Here is a 19,210-nt window from a genome sequence, read left to right on the forward strand (position 1 = left end):
CTGTGTGGGGAGAAGGCTTTAAATTGGGAGCAAGAGGGCAAAGGGGTTGGTGGGGTTGGGATCAATGGGCTGGGGTGACAGCATAGGGAATACTTGCATGGAGGGTATGCTGCACTATAGAGGCATGCTCTGGCTCTTCTCTTGGGAATCCTGTGGAATTAGGAGCTTGTTTGGAGTGCCTGAGACCAGTCCTGTGTATGCAGAGCTCTGCTGCATTGGGTGAGTCTTTTCTGTCTCATTTTGTCCTGGGTTTGTTCATCTTTGTCACTTGTCTGAATGACTCCACTGTTGGAGCCTGTCCTGGAGCACTCGCTGACCATTGTTCTTAGTCAAACAGGCCTCTGTGTTTTTGAGTCACCTCTGTAAGTTTATATCTTCTATTTTAAAGCTTGATTACTGTGGGAGAGGGGTTTGTGACAGCACAACCAGTGGCTGTAACACAGCTGTGTTTTGCACCAGTTACTCTGACTCCCTGAAGCCTCCCCAAAGCCTGCATGGTAAAGCAGGGCTGTTTCATCCCAACAGCTCATGGGAGTGTGTTGATGAGACAAAAATCAGCTTATTTAAGTTCATAGTGGCTCCTATGCCTCCTAAGCTTTAACACTGCCAGTGTCCGGCTGCCCTGGGGAGGGTTTTTTTTGGTTTTGGGTAGTGGGAGGCCACAGCTGTGGTCCTGGTGCACCCCTGTGCACAGTGCAGCACTCCTGTTTGAGAGCAGCTTGTTTTATTGGTGTAAGATGTCCTGGTGCTTTCAAATACCATTTGCCTGTTGTCTCTGAGGAGGGATGCAAAACCTCGCACATGTATTGAGCAGTTGAGGGCTGCTGGTTGAGTGCTTTGATACAGAGCTTGGTTTCCTTCAGGGTCTCTTGTGTATATCCCTGTCCAGCTGATATATTGTGTCTCTTAACTCTACCCCTGTAAATTGAAGTCCCTGAAGTTCTGTTTGTGTCCTGCTAAGCCATAGCCCTGGTAATGACAATTTGCAGTGGGCAGGGGGTATTACTTTTTGTTATTGGCAAGTAAAGAAGCTGGTGGTACCTGTTTAAGCAGGCATGTGCTTAGGAGCTTAAGGAGAGGAGCTTAAGGAGAGAACTTTAGGTGCACCAAATGGAAGGTGACTTCGGTGGGACTGATGCCATCTTGCCAATTTCCTGAACTCTGGTGGATGTTGACTCCAGAGGTGGAAAATGACTTGTGTGTGTGATTTAAACGTTGGGTTGTGATGTCCTATTTTGGTCTCCCCAACAAGAGCAGGTGGCTGATTTGGGGCAGAATGTTAAGAGCTGGAAGTGTTTGATTTATACTTGCATTGAAGAAACAGCAGAGCTGACTTGTGCTGCAGTGAGGGGGAGGCAGGAACCGGGAGGATGCTGTGGGACCAGGTCCCCCTGGTATGGGGCACCTCTGTTGGAGGGACCCAGCAAGCTGAGGGCCTGCTGCTGCCTGGCTGGTGCTTTGAGGTGAGGAACCTCCTGTCAGCGCTGCGGCTTCTTCTCATCGACTGAAACCTGCTCTTTGTAACTGATCTCGAGTGGCACAGGAGCCGGTGCCGCCCGAAGCAGCCTTCTGCTGCCTGCCCCGGTGCTGCTGGGCTCTACCCTGCCCCAGCTGCCTGCCGCCTGCAGAGGGTGCGGTGCGGTGAGCTCGCTGTGAAGCAGCGCTGTTGGATGGATGCAGTGAGCCGGCGCTGTGAAGCAGCGCTGTTGGATGGATGCAGTGAGCCGGCGCTGTGAAGCAGCGCTGTTGGATGCAGTGAGCTGGCGCTGTGAAGCAGTGCTCTGTGGTGCAGTGAGCTGGCGCTGTGAAGCAGCGCTGTTGGATGCAGTGAGCCGGCGCTGTGAAGCAGCGCTGTTGGATGGATGCAGTGAGCTGGGGCTGTGAAGCAGTGCTGTTGGATGGATGCAGTGAGCTGGCGCTGTGAAGCAGCGCTGTTGGATGGATGCAGTGAGCTGGGGCTGTGAAGCAGCGCTGTTGGATGGATGCAGTGAGCCGGCGCTGTGAAGCAGCGCTGTTGGATGGATGCAGTGAGCTGGCGCTGTGAAGCAGCGCTCTGTGGTGCACTGAGCTGGCACTATAGGGCACTGCTGTGCGCTGCGGTGAGCCTGAGGAGCTTTGCTCTTCCCCTGCCTCACCTCTTCCCTACCAGAGAAGAGGCTCGGAGCACCCCAGGCTGCTGCGGCTCCGCTGTGCTCTGGAGGACAAGGCTGGAGTGAAATGAAATTGGATGTCAGAGGTGCAGAATCCAATTACAGCGCGCGTCAAGAGGCTGAGGCTGAGGCTCTGGCAGCGGCTGTACCGCCCCCGCCGCTGCCGAGCCGCGCTGCCCGCTGCCTGCTCCCTCATTCCCTGGGGCAGCTCCGTCTCCTGCCGCGCTCCTGAGTTCCGCCCCCCGCACAGGGACGCGTCCCCCGCGTGTCTCAGCGGCCCCGTTGCGCCCCGTGATGTGGTCACTGCGCCTGCAGGGGGGCTCGGTCTGATGTGAAAAGAGGACGCGCGCCGGCAGATGCCTCCAGGTCCAGCTTCCCAGTGCCATGGGTGCCCCTGGCTCCTGTCCTGTGTGTGCCACTAGTGCTGCAGCACACGGGTGGGTTGGTGTCTTTCCCTTTGTTCTCCCTGGGGATAGAAATCAAACCTGTTAATGCTGAGTACCTGAACCGGGGCAGGTTTCTGCCAGAGCCTGGTTATTTACGGGACTTCTCAAAGTGGGTTTTGTGTCACTGCTCAAAGGTCTGTTGTTCATGTTCTTCATGCCCCATCCCTGGCAGTGCTCAACGCCAGGTTGGACACAGGGGCTTGGAGCAAGCTGCTCCAGTGGAAGGGGTCCCTGCCCGGGGCAGGGGTTGGAGCTGGATGAGCTTTGAGGTCCCTTCAACCCAGACCGCCCTGTGATTGTTTGTTAGGTTTTCTCTTTGCACTCTGGTTTATGTCTGTGTTCTGTTTCTCTGTTTGTGAGTCATTTCCTTGAGCCCACATCAGGTGAATTCCTGGGTTTTGCAGTTCACACGGAGCTGGAGGCTCCTCAGGTGACAGCTCATGGTGGGGATGAGTTTGGGGGGTCCTGCAGCATCCTGCACCCCTGCCCTTCAGCAGTGCCTTTCCCCAGTGCCATGCTCCGGAAGGGTGCAAGGGCTGTGCGCATGGAGCTGGGTCCTGACATCTGTAGGAGCCTTGCAGAGATGGTTGGAGCATTAGCAGAAGAACCATGACCCAAGATGGCACGGCAGTGATGGCAGAGAAGTGATGTGAGGGGTTTGCAGGGATTTGGCTGGCTGGGTGGGCTGTTGCCACTACACCTTTGGGATTTATTCTTTTCCAGGTGAGTAGTTCTAGATGAATAGAATAAGCTGCAGCTCACAGCAAAGGGAGTAACCAAGATCTGCCCCAGAAACACTGCGTTAGCACATAAGAATTTGATGTAACCCTGTAGTTATGTGTAGTTATGTTTACTGGGGATGGAGAGGGATGCTCTGGCAGACCCTGGACCCATTAGCAGCCACTCGTCTGACCCTCCAGCTTGTGGCTTGCAGGCAGACCCTGAGCCATGCTGTATCCCCTGGCATTGCTCCTCGCAGCATTCCAGCCCTTGGCTGCAAGGACAAGTGCTCCTCTGTCATCCCCTGCACAAGCACCAAGTGCTCTGTGCTCTGCTCCTCGCCCTTGGGGCCTGTGTTCTGGAATGGGTGTTAAACACTTGTGGCCGTTTGTTCTCTGTCCGTGTACTTCATTCCTGCAGACCTGCAGGATGCAATGTCCAGGTCATGGAACCCTTGTGCCTGCCTGGATTTATGGCCCGGCTGTATGGGAAGGCAGGGCTCCTGCTGGAAGGTTTCTGGCACTGAGTAGATAACCTCTGCTGTCCAGGAGCCCCTGTGGTGCTGGCTGGGGAGCCCGGAGCAGGGGGGACCTGCCTGGGTGAGGAGGGGATGGGGCAGCACATACCCTCCGTGGGGATCTCTGCTGCTTGCCCCGTGCATGGGCCAGGCAGTCGCTGCTCCTTCCTGCGTGGCTGTGCAAGGAAAAAGGGCTTTTGCCACTGCCCATCCCCTCTCCTGCAGCTGCTCCAATGTCTTCAGGCCAGTTCCAGCTTGGTTTGATGGGCCAAGGGCTTTTGGGGTACAAAATGCCTTTAAACCTAGCAAAAATCCCATTCTTGGGTACAGGAGGGAATACTGAGCAGCAGATTCATGTAGTGGGGAGATAATCCCCTCACCTTTTATCTGGTGGAGGAAGATCTACAAGGAGTGCAATGGAAGGACTTTAGGAGTTAGGATGTGTTTATTCCGGAGCAGTCGTTTAAAGCCGGTTTTGCTCATGGAGCTGCTTGTTTGAGGCGGAGCCCTTCATGCATTTTACACTCGGGCTTGTGTGGCACAACTCAAACTTTCTGCCCCTGACTCGAGAGGGCTCCCAACGCTGCTGTTACAGCAGGAGCCGAGCGCTACTTGAGTGCACAGGCTGTGGTCACTGCTTGGGGTTTGGAGAGCCTGGGTTTTGTTTCCTGACCCGTGATTGTGCAGGCTCTTTCCTGAAGCTGCTTTTTAGCGGCTCTAACAAGAACGTCCCCCTTCGTGAGAGATTCGTGATCTTGGTGCTTTCATTCCACCTCTGTACATACAAGCAGTCAATGGAGCACCGCTCTAGAGAGCAGATGAACGTTTGTCTCTGCCTGTAGGTTGTGTGCTGTTAGTGGAGGGCTCATCTGCCCATAGAGGGGCTCAAAGGCCAGGTTAAACCCAGGGCCACATACTGAAAACACTCCTCCTTGGTCCCAGCCGGGCACTGTACGGGGGGCGAACAGGGAGCACACGAGGAGAAGCTCTGAGGTTAGAGCATGCTGGCGTTAAAGCTGTACGAGCTAACATGCTGCAAACGGCGCGTGGCTGGTACTCCTGGTGCCTTAAACAGGAAAGGCATTTTGTTTTGGAGCTGATTTCCCTTTACCTCCAAGCTCTGCTCTGTGTCCCTCGGTGCCGTTTTACCTCTGGTAGCACGGTGTTTATTGAATGGGCTCCCAGCTTCCTCTGCACCCTGCAGTGTGAGCACAGAGTCCTCGGCTCAGACTGTGTGTGATGAGCAGCAGAAGCCCCATCCTCAAGGTATGGGCGGTCTGCAGGCTCGTGTGCTCGCGTCCTACGCAAGGAACAGATCTGTGCCCAGTATTCCCAGGAAATGGTGCGTGGGGAAAGCAGGATGGCAGAGGAACAGAGCACTCTGCCCTCCCCTCTGCGCCAGTCCTCAAAGGGCTCTGCTGTGGCTGACTGCATCCTTGGAAGAGCAGCACTTGTGGCCCATGGTGAGGGCAGCAGCAGGAGGGTGATGCTGCATCTGTCTCTTGCTGCTTGAGGCTTGGGAAAGGAGGCCCACTGTGTCAGGGTCTTGGGCAGATTAGGTGAGACTTTTGTTTTGATCAGGTCGGGCACTTTGAGGGTAAATTTGCCTTAGATCTAAGGCAGAAGCTCTTCCCTGTGAGGGTGCTGAGGCGCTGGCACAGGGTGCCCAGAGAAGCTGTGGCTGCCCCATCCCTGGCAATGCTCAAGGCCAGGTTGGACACAGGGGCTTGGAGCAAGCTGCTCCAGTGGAAGGGGTCCCTGCCCGTGGCAGGGGTTGGGGCTGGAGGAGCTTTAAGGTCCCTTCAACCCAAACCAGGCTGGGGTTCTGGGATAAGTAGTCTGGTGGGAGTAACTGACATGGGTCACTCGCCGGAGGACGGCAAGGATGCAGTCTGAAATGCGGATGACTCTGATGACAGCTTGCCGGTGGCTGCAGTGTGGGCAAGAGACTGGGAAAGATGCAGGCTTCCCAGCTTTCCCTTGCTTGAACTCTTGCTCATTGTGAGTGTGTCAAGTCTCTCTTCCCTCCCTAAACCTCACGTCTGTCAGTGAAGATAGAGCTTCATGTGCAGGATGTGCTTAGAGCACTGTCCTGTTCTAAGGTGAGGTTACACGGCATGTCTTTGGTGTCTGCGCTGGGACCTTATGGACAGGATGGAGAAGCTGTCTGAGCATTTTAGACTCTGTGTGTGTATGAGAACAGCAAAACTCGCCTGTCTTTGGAAATGCATCATCCACGATTCTTCTGCGTTGCTGACTGTGGTACTGGAGTGCTGTGGCTTATTGCAGTTGTGATGTGTGGCTGCAATTGGTCATGTGAGCTTTACAGTTCCTCGGTGATGGTGTCAGTGCGATGCCGACATAACCCAAATGTGGTTTTATATCTTCACCCTGCTGCAGAGTTGGAAGCAAACTGCTCTCCAAATTCATCCAGAAAATCAATGTCCTCTACAATAAAAGTTGGAGAGAGAGAATATCCCAGTGAACTGTCAAGCCTGAGTAAGCAGCAGTAGCTGCTATGGTTTAATTTGTTGTTGTAAACTGGATTGCTCTCACTTAACAGTAACTGATTTGGAAGCAGGAAGTAACATCACATTTTTATATCACCAGTACCTGTGACCGCTGGGTCTCTTCTGGAAACCTGAAATGCATCGGGATTTTTTGGACATGTGAACGAAGTAGCTGGAAATGGAGCAGCTGACGTTGTCCTGAGCTGCCAAAGCACCTTTTGGGAAGTCTGCTGCACAGAGGGGTGCTTAAAAGGCAAAACACAGAAATAAAGCCATGGGTTAGAAACTGCACGAGAAGTAGGAAAACATAAAGGCACCAAACGGTGAAGGCTCAGTATAAAGATGCTGTGACTCTGTCCACAATTGATAACGGTGGTTAAGTTTCTATAGGGAAGTTTTCGGGGCTTAGCAGCAAGACAGCCGTGTTCACACTGCACTGCTTGTGCCTTCAATGGAAAACAGCCTGAGCTGTCTCATGGGCATGTGGGAATTGGCCGAGCGCGCAACACCTGCACGGGCAAACTTGGTGTGATGGGGGTTAGAGCAGTGGGTCAGGGGCGGCTGCATTGGGTGCTCCTTTTGCTCGTGGGTATGACACAGGAAACAAAGATTTCTGTTAGTGGTCCGCAGCAGCGGGCAGCTTCCAGCCTAGGCCTGTGCAGTGGGTGTAGGGAATTCCCTTCTGGAGCTGGCTGTATCCGTTTGGATAATATTAGCAAACCGTGAATTTCATGGAGAAGGAGAGGACCCATACAAGTCACATCAACAGTTCCATCCCTGGTGATGTAGCATCTGACTGACTTGGACTGAGAAGCAGCAGCATTCACCCTGCACACGCCTGCCTGGGAAGCCGGGGAAGGGGAGGCCTTGTCCAGAGTGGAGCAGACTCCTGACCCCACTTGGGAAATCCTGTCCGGCGACGGAACCCATTTGGGAAGTCCTGCCCAGCAGCTACGGGGTGAAATCGGGAGCTGAAGCCAGCGCTCAGACGGCAGGAATGCTCTCTGCTGTCTCCATGGCGCCTGGGGCAGTGCTGAGATGCGGTCAGCTGTGCCCAGGCGCTCTTTGGTTTTCCTGTCCGGGGGAAGCCTGGGTGATGGAGTTTGGCTGCTTTGTGCGGAGTTTGCACCCTGCCCGGAGCGGCCGGGTGGGAATGGAGGAGGGCGAGAGCGCGGACGCTGCCTGGGGAAGTGACCGGGTGGCATCTGAAAGGATAAGAAACCTGTGAGAGCGCTGTGGCTGATCATGGAGCTCGGGCTGGAACTGTTCCCTGCATTTTTAATGTCCCTGCTGGGACGAGTCCAGCTGCTTTAATGTTTAATGCATGCACAGTAATAGAAGCTGAGCTGATCTCCGTGGGCCCGTTTGTTCCAGCACTGTCCAGAAGGAAATAAAGGAAATTCTATTTCAAACCATGCTTTGGTTCCTGATCCTGGGGGGTGTGTGTGTGCGTGCATGTGCGTGCGTGCGCATGTGTGTGTGCGTGTGTGTGTGCGTGTGTGCATGTGCGTGTGTGTGTGTGCATGTGTGTGTGCGTGTGTGTGTGTGCGTGTGTGTGTGTGTGTGCATGTGCGTGTGTGTGTGTGCATGTGTGTGCGTGTGTGTGTGCGTGTGTGTGTGTGTGCATGTGCGTGTGTGTGTGTGCGTGTGTGTGTGTGCATGTGTGTGTGTGTGTGTGCGTGTGCGTGTGTGTGTGTGTGCATGTGTGTGTGCGTGTGTGTGTGTGCGTGTGTGTGTGTGTGTGCATGTGCGTGTGTGTGTGTGCGTGTGTGTGTGTGCGTGTGTGTGTGTGTGTGTGCATGTGTGTGTGTGTGTGTGCGTGTGCGTGTGTGTGTGTGTGTGTCCAGTTCCAGGGAGGGCAGGCAAAGGCAAAGGGAGGGCTCTGTCCCTGAGCCTGTCCTCGACTGTCCCGGGGGCAAAGCGCACTCTTGGTACAGGGACACAGGGACTCGGTGACCTCGGCAGGATCACGGGCTGGAGGAGAGGCTCTCCTCAAGTCAGGCTCAAGTGACTTCAGTGGAAGGAGGGGTTTGGTTACAGAAAATCAGCTGCTTCCAGGCACCTCTCGCTGAGCTTCACAAATATTCTTGTAACGCTGAAGCCAAGACTCTTCTGTCCTGAGCACAAAGCAACCCCAGGGCTGGAGCACTGACTTACTTAACGCTTCCCAGTTAAACCCCTTTAATGGAGCTGGAGGCGCTCCAGCTCCCCAGGGATGCCTCTCACGTTGGGGTGGCAGGGGGGTGATCTCGGTGGGGTGTGCGCAGATGCTGTTGATGCAGTTACGCTTTCAGATCAGCTCAGTATTTAAAATGGTGTTCTCTGGTTGCTGGTGTTCCACGTGTGCGGTGCCTCGGAAGTGAGACGCGCACTTGTCACACTTGGAGTTTTATTAGTAGAGGGTGAGAGCTGGGGCAGAGCTCCCTGCCTCCAGACATGAGAAGGTGCTGACCACCGTGTGCTGCTGGTGATGTGCTGCAGACTTTTGGCGTGGGTCCATAGGGTCTCATGTTCTAGCTCTCCACTCCCTATATCAAGGCAGGGCTTTTCTGCAGCGGCTCTTACGTACTTCTGCCTTTATTCTGTCTTCGTGCCCTTTCAGCGCTGTGCAGCCCTTGCTGGAGCCCATTGAACTTGTGAGGATGGAGAGGGGCTGTGGGAAGGGCCAGAGGCAGTTTCCCCAGGCTGGGGCAATACCTGCACAGCTTCCCTCAGCCCTCGGCCTGGAGCTGGAAGCCCCGGGTCTGTGGAATGTGCAGGGGGTACCCGAGGTGGCAGCCAGACTTGTTTCTGTTGCTCATAGGTGCCTTCTAAGCTCCAGGTGCAGGTTGTCCCCTCCTTAGCTGCAGAGCTCTTCAATAGGCCCCTAATTTGTACTTACTTTATGCTCACACTTATTCTATGCATATTATATGAAAATAGCATACTTACACACAAAACAATGTACTTATTTTACACTGATTAAGAACACATTTTACCTGTGTAAAGGTCCCTTCAACCCAAACCAGTCTGATTCTGCTGCTGCAGTCACACTGGTGACCAAGGCTCCATGGGATAACGGCCCCACTGGCCATGCAGGAGAATGAGCACCAGGATGCTCCCCATGGGGCTGAGCCAAGCCACAGCCCCAGTCAGACCAGACGAGGAGGATGGGAAGGAGACTGCTTTCCAGGAGTCCCTGGTGACACCCAGAGAGGGAGGATGGCTCCTGCAGACGCCCAGGCTGTCCCTCAGGCACTTCTCAAAGATGCCATCGTGAGTAGCACGGGTGATCCAGCCTGCAGACAGCTGCATCTCCAGCATGAGCCTGGCTCCCCGTGGCTTCTGCCCTCCCAGCCCATCCAAGGGCAGATCCATAGACCCAGAAACCAACCTGGGAATGAAGGGAAGGATGCAAGTCAGGGCTGTGAGATCATATTCACTTTGAAGAGAGTCTTTTTTCCATATTTACTGAGCTCTTCACATAATAGATCCCCAGGGCAGGAGAGCAACAGCAAACACACATTGTGTTGGCAGCGGCATGCGCTGCTCCCCTACAAGTGCAAGGCTATCCCTCTGGGAAGGGAAGGAAGCACTCAGCAGTGTGGATGAGCCCCCGGAGAAGAACCCAAATGTTCAGGAAGAGCACAAATGATCCAAGTGCTCTACCAGGAGGCAGCAGAACAACCCCCCAGATCAGCAAGGCCTAAAGAGCACAGGGATGAGCCCTGAATCGTTCAGCATTTACCAGGAGCCCCGACTCCCCCAGCTTCTCCCAGGTTGAAACCCTGCCTTGCAGTTGTCAGCAAAGCCCATGAGGTAGAGGAAGATGCTTCCTCCCTGTCCCTCCTGTGGTGGCAAGAGAGTCCCCAGGCGGTGCAGATGTGCAGGACTGGGATGTTTCTCCAACAAGAGATTAACACAACAGAAAGTCCCAAAGGGCTTTAGATTAAGTGTTTTAAAGCAAAGTCACACAAAGCAGTCACAGCTGCAGGTGAGCAAAGCAGCTCAGCAACTCCAGCTGCTTTTGGGAGTGTAGTTAGTTAAGGTTTGTGGAACAGAGGTGGATTTCTTATTCTGCGTTGCAAGTATTAGAGGCTGTTAAGAAGAGCATGCAGGAACTGTCTGTGGAAGCCTCACCTAAGAATGTGCCTTGATTTGCATGAATATGAGAGAAGAGAATTCAGATGGCTTGGAGGATACCAAAGCATCAGTCTCTGTGTCAGCCTTTCTGGCTGAGAAGAGCATCTCCTTTAAGGTCAGGAAATCGCCCTTTACGCACATTTGCCTGTTCAGTTTTTAATCTTTCTTTTCCAGTTCTGTAAATAGTGCAAGAACGGTATCAACCGTGTGCCGCCAGCAAGCTCATTCTCTTGCTCCAAGCTATCGGGCACAAATGCACTGCAGGGCTGGGTTGTAAATTGAGTCGGATTTGATTCTTTTCTACGTCTGTGTTATTCTGAGCTCTTATGTAAACACTTGGAATGCAATTTCTGTATATACGTGGTTGTTATGCAACTACCCAGTGCAGTGATGCCAAAGGCATCTCATTTTCTTCTCGGTGGCTTTGGGAAGCAGTGATTGAGCATTCTTCCTGGGGAAAGCACAGAGAATGAAAGTGAAAAACAGTCATCAAAACGACAGAAAACAAGGACAAATGCACATTTGGAAAGGGGCAAAATCAGAATGTTCCCAAGTTGCCCAACTATTTATGGCGGCTCTCGCTGGTTGTGTGATTACAGCTTCAGCACCACTTGACTACATTTGTTCCCTATGGAAATTGTTGACTGGCTCAATACATACATCTGCTTTACAGCCCATGCTGAATACATTCTTTATGTATTATTGATGAAACATACTTATTTATAGCAGATGATGTTTAGCAGGGTAGCAGTGAAAGCCCTGCCAGAGATGTGTTCCACCAGATCCCTAGTGCTTTTCAAGCAATGATGAGTGCATCCCGAGAGCAGCTCCAGGAACGTGCTGGGTAAATCACAACGTTCTGTAGGTGTTATCTGCAGGAGCAGCTCTCAGCAATGGCACTGGGAGCCACATCCCTCCTGGAAACCTCTTTGAAGTCACGAAACTGCTTCACATAAGAAATGACTTTTGATTTAAATTTATTTAGTTTTCCAATTAATTGATGTATTATTGTAATAAAGTATTACTGGAGAGGGGCTTTGGGCAAGGGCCTGCAGGGACAGGCCAAGGGGAATGGCTTGAACCTGCCTGAGGGAGACTGAGCTGAGCTCTTAGGCAGAAGCTCTTCCCTGTGAGGGTGCTGAGGCGCTGGCACAGGGTGCCCAGAGAAGCTGTGGCTGCCCCATCCCTGGCAGTGCTCAAGGCCAGGTTGGACACAGGGGCTTGGAGCAAGCTGCTCCAGTGGAAGGGGTCCCTGCCCGTGGCAGGGGTTGGGGCTGAAGGAGCTTTAAGGTCCCTCCAACCCAACCCAGGCTGGGGTTCTACGATTCTGTGTTAGCATCAGTGTTTGACACAAAGGCTCCGTACAGAGTCAAGTGGTTTTGCGCTCTGGTGCATCTTGTCTGTAACGCGCTTGTGCTGCCAGCTCCTGGGAAGGAGGAAAATAACTGCTGCGGCTGCACCAGGCAGAGCTTCCAGGTGCTGGTGGAAAGGACCCGGGGCACATCTCATGTCACAGGTTTTGCTTTGCCCATGCTTCTGCTGGGCTGCCATGCTCCTCGCGACAGGGGGTGCCGGCCGAGCCGCACCGGTGCTGGTGAGGGCCCCACGCTCCCCTGCAGGGCTTACTTTAGGTGAGGTTCATAGTGAGGAGTCGCTTCTGAACTGATCTATCTTAATACGCGTGGCTGGATTTGCATGGCTTTCAGAGCCGAAAGTCCAACACATCGTCTGCTTAATCCTCCTTGAGTCAAAGCAAACACGCACTAAGTGGGTTCTAGAAATAAATGCCCAGCTTTACACACTTCTGCTTTCAAAGTAATGGTTGAAGTCTGAGGTTAAACAGCAGTGAAATCCTCATTGCCTTCTCCCTCTGAAAGCAGGGCAGGAAGGCAAAGTTGCCTTGCTCGGCCTCGGAAGTGTTCTGCCTCTTTGGTTGTGGCTCTGAGTTTGTTGTTCAGTGTCTTGTATGAGTGCGAGCTGAATGCAAAGGCTTTTGGTATTAATCATTCAGGTTATCTGGCAGCTGTTCTATCTTTGCATGGCTTTGCATCGCTGCTCAGAATAATACCATAATGCCACATCATCCAATTACATTATTTTCTCCTCTTTTCATTAGGAATGTGCATTATCTAAATGCCTTCCTATGAAGGTGGGGCTGGGGGAGAGTTTGCTGCTGTGCAGAAGGAAACTAGCTTATTTTCTGGTTTGCATAATGTTCTTGGAGTCCTAATATAATGTTTGCAAGCATGGATATTTAAGTTGCCGTGGGCTGTGGGCAGGAAATAGGCTTTGCTCCTTCTCATAGCAGTTCTGAATGCAGAAAATAGTGAATTGCACTTAAAAGGGAACTAAAGCTGTTTCTTTTTTTACCTTTATTGTCAATAGAAACTTCTACAGCTGAAGAAATACGTTACCCTTTTACCACCTACACCACGCTGCTCCTCCTGCATTTTGTTCTGTTTCAGTCACACAAACAGTTGTATTAATTTTTGTATTTAATTTCTCATGCATGTAATAAAATCCCGCTCCTTTGTTAATGCAGCAATCTGAGCAAACACAGTATAGCAGCATTACAGGAGAACACTTAATCCCCCCTTGTTTCTATCCAGTGTCACTGCTCACAGTGGGGGGGGAGTTGGATTGGATCTTTAAAGAGCCCCTCCAACCCAAACCAGCCTGTGATTCTGGGAGGTGGTTTTGACTTGTTCAGGTGTGAAATGATAGTGTTTCTGTGCAGGCAAGCTCAGATCTTGCCTTTCAGCATTTATTACCCCATTTCAGTAAATACTACGTTTCTAAACACATCCAGGGTTTGGTGCATCTCTGTCTATACATTTTCTATCTCAAGGCTTTAGGAAAGTGTGGCTGCAGGGAAAACCCTCCATCCCAGAGCATCCTGCAACCTGCAAGCTGGAGGCTGCAGCCCCTGCCTTGGTGCTGAGGCTTTTCTGCTTCACTGCATCTTGGGTGAGATGAGAGCCCCTCAGGGAAACAAGGAGCAAAGCTGAAACCTTCACCTTCCTCTCCCTCAAAGCGAGTGTGGCAGCATGATTGCCTCCATGGTTGCCCAGGGGGGTTGTGAGTGCTCCATCCCTGGCGGTGTTCAAGGCCAGGTTGGACGAAGCCTTGTGTGGGATGGTTTAGTGTGAGGTGTCCCTGCCCATGGCAGGGGGTTGGAACTGGATGATCTTGAGGTCCTTTCCAACCCTGACTATTCCATGATTCTATGATTCTATGACTCCAAAAGCAAGTGGGAAGAGATCCAAATGTATTTGGTCTTCCTGAGCTCCCTTTGAATAGGGAAACCTTAAAACCAGGGGCTCAGCTCACATCCCCGGGGGCTCGGCTCTACAGCAAACCCATGAATTATCTCTACAGCAGAACTCCCTGTGTCCATGCCCATCCAGAGGAGACACTGGGCATGTTTCTTATGCAGGAAACCAGGCTGTGGAGGGGGATTGGCTGGGATAAACTGATCCTGGAAGTGACGCGACATCTGCCGCTGCAAAGCACCACCTCAGGGTGCTGCCAGGCTTCCCACTGGCAGCACTGCTGGCCAGGGCTTTGCGTCTGTTGCGTGCTATTAAACTGTGCCAGGCTGAAACCCGGGCAGGGACTGTGAGGCGGGTGTAAACCCCGACCTCTCCCAAAGTGCCTGCTCCTCTGTCTGCCAAACGGCTGGGCCGGGAGCGCTGCGCGCCCCCGTGGGTGCAGGGGGGATTTGCCCATTGGCAGCCTCCCAGCAGAAGGAAATACCCCTGCAGTTAATGCAGGCTCAGAGCTGGGGGTTGCTGACTCGCAGCATGTGCACGCACGGCTCTGCCTGCAGGCAGCGTGTCAGAGCTCAGCGCCTGGGTCTGGTGCTCCGGATGTGAACTAGCCCCCTGTGCAGATGTAGCTGAGCTGCTGACCCGTCCTGCACCACATCCCTGAAGGGGTACCCTGCCACAGGACACTGCTCCGAAACGTTTGTGTCCCTGCACAGTGCCTCGGCAACAAAAATGCTGGCTGGCAGGTGAGAAGCTCAGGGATACCTGAACAGAGGCACCAGTGGCGACCAGGGGCTGCGAAAGGCTTGCAGTATTTCATGGAACCCCAGCCTGGTTTGGGTTGAAGGGGCCTCAAAGTTCCTCCAGCTCCAGCCCCTGCCACGGGCAGGGACCCCTTCCACTGGAGCAGCTTGCTCCAAGCCCCTGTGTCCAACCTGGCCTTGAGCACTGCCAGGGATGGGGCAGCCACAGCTTCTCTGGGCACCCTGTGCCAGCGCCTCAGCACCCTCCCAGGGAAGAGCTTCTGCCTAAGAGCTCAGCTCAGTCTCCCCTCGGGCAGGTTCAAGCCATTCCCCTTGGCCTGTCCCTACAGGCCCTTGTCCCAAGCCCCTCTCCAGGTCCCCTGCAGCCCCTTTAGGTATTTGAAGGCTGTTGTAAGGTCTCCTCTGAAAACTGCAGAAGGGAGGGAAAAGGGGATCTGCATCTTCCTGCAGATGAGATGAGTCCGGAGCGCTGTTGCTACAGGCACCATTCAAGCCTGTTTCATTGTACCAGATCTGTGGCTGAAGTTGTATTCATTGCAATGCCAAGCCTTCACCAGTCTTAACTTTTTTCATGTCAGTGCAGCTCTCTTCTGTAACTGAGTATTTTTACAATACCTTTTGAGATTACTTAAGCATATTGGAAAGCAAAGAAAGGGGGAAAACCCTGTAATCCCTTTATTGCCTGTGTGGTACAGATGAGTCTCCTTGAGTACAAGAAATGCAAATTTAGTCCTATACTTTAGGTTTGAATTCTCATTCCTGGGCTGGTGCACACCCGGACTGTAGAGTGTGCGTGTCCACACACACAAATCCTCATTCATTCCAGTATTCAAGTTTTTAAAGGATGAAATCTTTCTTTTATTAAGCTCACCTTTACTTGGGTGTAATCTTTGAGTAAAATACACCCAAATCCCATTCCCAATGAGGCAGGAGTTAATTCAGCTTTTCCAGTTATCCTTTCCTCTCATCAAAACTACTTGTGACATTTCTCCTTGGCGTGAGGGAGTATGGCTATTGGGCAACGGCCATTATATGTATGTTTGAAACAGTGATGCATTGAGCATGTGTGTCCTAAGACATCTGTTGATATTAATATGAAGGTGGATTCTGTATCCCGTAGTGCAAATTTCACAATCTGAATGCACAACTGCTTCCCAAAACCGAGAGATCCAGGGCTTGTCATCTTGGGTTAGATGTCAGGCTTCTCAAAGGAAAACGTAGCTCAGCTGGCGTTGCTCCTGCTGTGTGGTATAGACTCTTCCTTACGTTGAGTAGTAAGAAAGAGGAAAATGCTGCATAGAAAAGGGCAGGTTTCCTGCCATTCTGTACTCACATCATTTATGTGGGGAAGGGTCCCTGCTAGGATCTGGCAGCTGCAGGGAAAGGTGCAGCTGGCAAAGGGACACTCAACCCCCTCTACTCAGCCTTGGTGAGGCCGCATCTGGAATATTGCGTCCAGTTCTGGGCCCCTCTGTTCAAGAAGGACAGGGAATTGCTTGAAGGAGTCCAGCGCAGAGCCACAAAGATGATTAAGGGAGTGGAACATCTCCCTTATGAGGAGAGGCTGAGGGAGCTGGGTCTCTTTAGCTTGGAGAAGAGGAGACTGAGGGGTGACCTCATCAATGTTTACAAATATGTAAAGGGTAGGTGTCAGGGTGATGGAGCTAGGCTTTTTTCAGTGATATCCAGTGATAGGACAAGGGGCAATGGGTGTAAACTGGAGCATAGGAAGTTCCACGTTAACATCAGGAAGAACTTCTTTACTGTAAGAGTGACAGAGCACTGGAACAGGTTGTCCAGGGGGGTTGTGGAGTCTCCTACACTGGAGATATTCAAGGCCCGCCTGGACAAGTTCCTGTGTGATGTACTGTAGGTTACCCTGCTCTTGCAGGGGGGTTGGACTAGATGATCTTTTGAGGTCCCTTCCAACCCTTGGGATTCTGTGATTCTGTGATTCTGTGATTTAGATATACATGGCCCTTTGCAGTGGGTTTGGCTGGGCAGCACCAGCACGATGGGTGCGGTGAGCACAGCTGAGTGCTGTGCTGAGAGGCAGTGATGCGTTTTCCTCTTGAATACGCAGCGCCTGCTAGTGTAGGTGTTTAAATGCATACAGATCTACTTTGTGAAGCCAGGAGCTGCGCTTCCTGTCCACTGGAGCATGCAGCGAAGGTAATGGGCCTTTTCTTCTCTGAAACGTTTCTGCGCTGTGGAGTCGATGAAGTCCCGGTTATGACATCAGCACCTGCGTGATCCCAACAGCATTTACACAGAAAAAGGCCCAGATGCACATTCGATCCTGCAGACACGTCCTGTGCCCACGGTGATCCGTGACTTGCGTGCTTCGTCTGGGAGCTGTGGTGGAAGCGGCTGGGAGTGCAGTGGGTCACAGGGACCGGCCAAGCGGATGAGCTGCCCAGGGCAGAGCTTTAGCTCTGTGGTGTCCCCAGGCTGTGCTGCAGCCGGGTGTAAAGGGAAACGGGGAGGGGGGCAGAGGTGAAGGTGGCCGCTGGTGCAGGGAGCTTTGCCAGGCAGTGCTAGCAGGAGAGCTGACCTGACATGGCTGTTCCAGGCTGGGGGTGATGCTATGGGACACTCGTCTCTGGAGAGATCTCACCTGCTCTTGCTGCAGGTCTCGTGTGCCTAAAGGCTGATCCTGGGATACGGGGGCTCGCTGGAAACGCTGACGTAACAAAGCAAAACAGGAGGGAGTTTGGCAGAATTCAGCTTCCCCCTTTTAGTCCTCGTGGTTCTGCTCTGCCACACTGCGGTGTTGGGGGTGGAGAAGCAGCTCTGAAGGTGAATGGTGGTGCCCTGAAGTTCGTACTCGGCAGCATCATTCCGGGATAACTCACCCTCTCCTCCAAACGTCTCCCAGCGCAGGTAGGTTTCTGTTCCGTGCTGTGAGCACTGCGAGCCCAACCTGCCCGGTTCAGACAAGCGCTGCAATTCCGAACCTGACACAACGGCTCCTGCAGGGACCTGTTCATTTCATTTAACGTTTTCTGCCTCCCTCTGAGCTGATGAAACCCGGAACAGCAACGGGGAGCAGCAGAGACTGGGACGAAGGTGCCCCAGCGTCAAAGGGAGGAGGAAGTGCCCTGACAAGGGTGGTCCCGGCGGAGCAGGAGCAGATGCGGCTCGGGAAGGACACGGCCAAGGGGGCCCCAAGCTGCCTCTTCCTCCCTTTGCTGCAGCAGCACCTGGAGCCTGTGCAGAGCTGCCCGGGGAGCGCCGCAGGGTGGAACGGGGATAACGCTGCTGTACCCCGTTGGGTAACTGACTCTGGGCAGCCGGCACGGCTGGGGCTGCTCACCTCCATCTGCGGGTTGCTCTCACGTAACCCGCTGCAGATTGCAGCTTTTGGCTGCAGTTTCAGACCGTGCACGATCTTCCTTAGACGGGTTTGAGGGGTTTTCCCCTTTCCACGTGTAAAGCAGTGGGAAGCTTGGAAGAGCGTGATGTGCAGGGGGAGGGCTTTGCTGGCACTGCCTCAAACCTTCCTTTCCAGGGGTCTGAGAAGAGATCCTCAGGCCTGCGTGCTCCTGAGACAAGGGGGCAGAAACGTATCCGTGCACACATCATATTTCAGTGTATCTTCTGAGGCTCATAAATAACGAATTGTACGGATCTGAGCCTTTCTCTCGGAGCAGAGCAGCTACATCTGGGCATTCAACATGTAATTTGGACCTGAAGTTTGAAGAACGTCCATAACCCTGCCTTATTTTAGCTATTAAACTTGCTCCTACCTGCTTTTCATCACCAGTGGAGATTGATGGGTCACCCCCGTGGGTTAGAGAGCAAAGCTCAGGGTACTATGCTTCTAACATCCCCTAAAGCAGGCGGCATGAGCCAGGGCAGGAGAGGAGATGTGCGTGCCAAGCTGCTCCCTGAAGCTGATGACAGAATAGTTTTTCTCTTTAATTTTGGCTAAGGACACTTATGTATTTTTACTCATTGTTCTCCTTATTTTGCTTCAATTCTGCCAGATGATTCACGTCAAAACCTCAGACACTGGCAGTGAACAACCTACTGCTCATCAGAGCGATCCAGGAACTTCCCTTGGGAATCGATCTCACGTTGTTTATATTCCAGCCCCAGAGATGTTCCAGAGCTGCTGCTTTCAAAACCAGTAAGAATCCTTGGGTGCTCTGTGTTTCTGCCATTCAGGTGTCTGCGGTGCTTGGAAACGAACATGACACCCCTCTCCTTTCTAAAGGAAACCTTGCCTCCTGTATCTGGTACCTCTCTGACTCAGTGAGAGCTGGGAGGCCTCGGGCTGGGCAGAGCCAATGTGGTTTCATTAAAACCCAGCTGCCATTGTCATCCAAGACTAATGTAATGGAGGTACACGTGTCTGTGGGCTCTTAGCACAAGGAGGTGTATTGCTGCTCTGTCCCGTTGAAAACAGAGCAAGGCACTTTCCAGCAGCAGTTCCTTCTTGTCTCTGTGTCATCTGTGGGTGAAGGGAATGATATTTCTGTGCTGCACAGAAGGGCTTGAGCTGTTCTTCCTGGCAAAAACTGCTTTGCTCTTGCTTTAGTTCATACAAGCACTTTGTAACACTCATGTTTGGGCAGGCAGCATGTCTAGCTATTTCTTCTTCCTTTCCTATAAGACCTCCTCACTTTTTCTCTATGACAAAACTGCTACACACTGATGCTGGCTTGTGCCATCTCCTGTTCAGTCGGTCATACTTAAATAATGATGGC

The sequence above is a fragment of the Lathamus discolor genome, chromosome 5 (assembly GCF_037157495.1).
Source record: "Lathamus discolor isolate bLatDis1 chromosome 5, bLatDis1.hap1, whole genome shotgun sequence".
In the NCBI taxonomy this organism is placed as follows: Eukaryota; Metazoa; Chordata; class Aves; order Psittaciformes; family Psittacidae; genus Lathamus; species Lathamus discolor.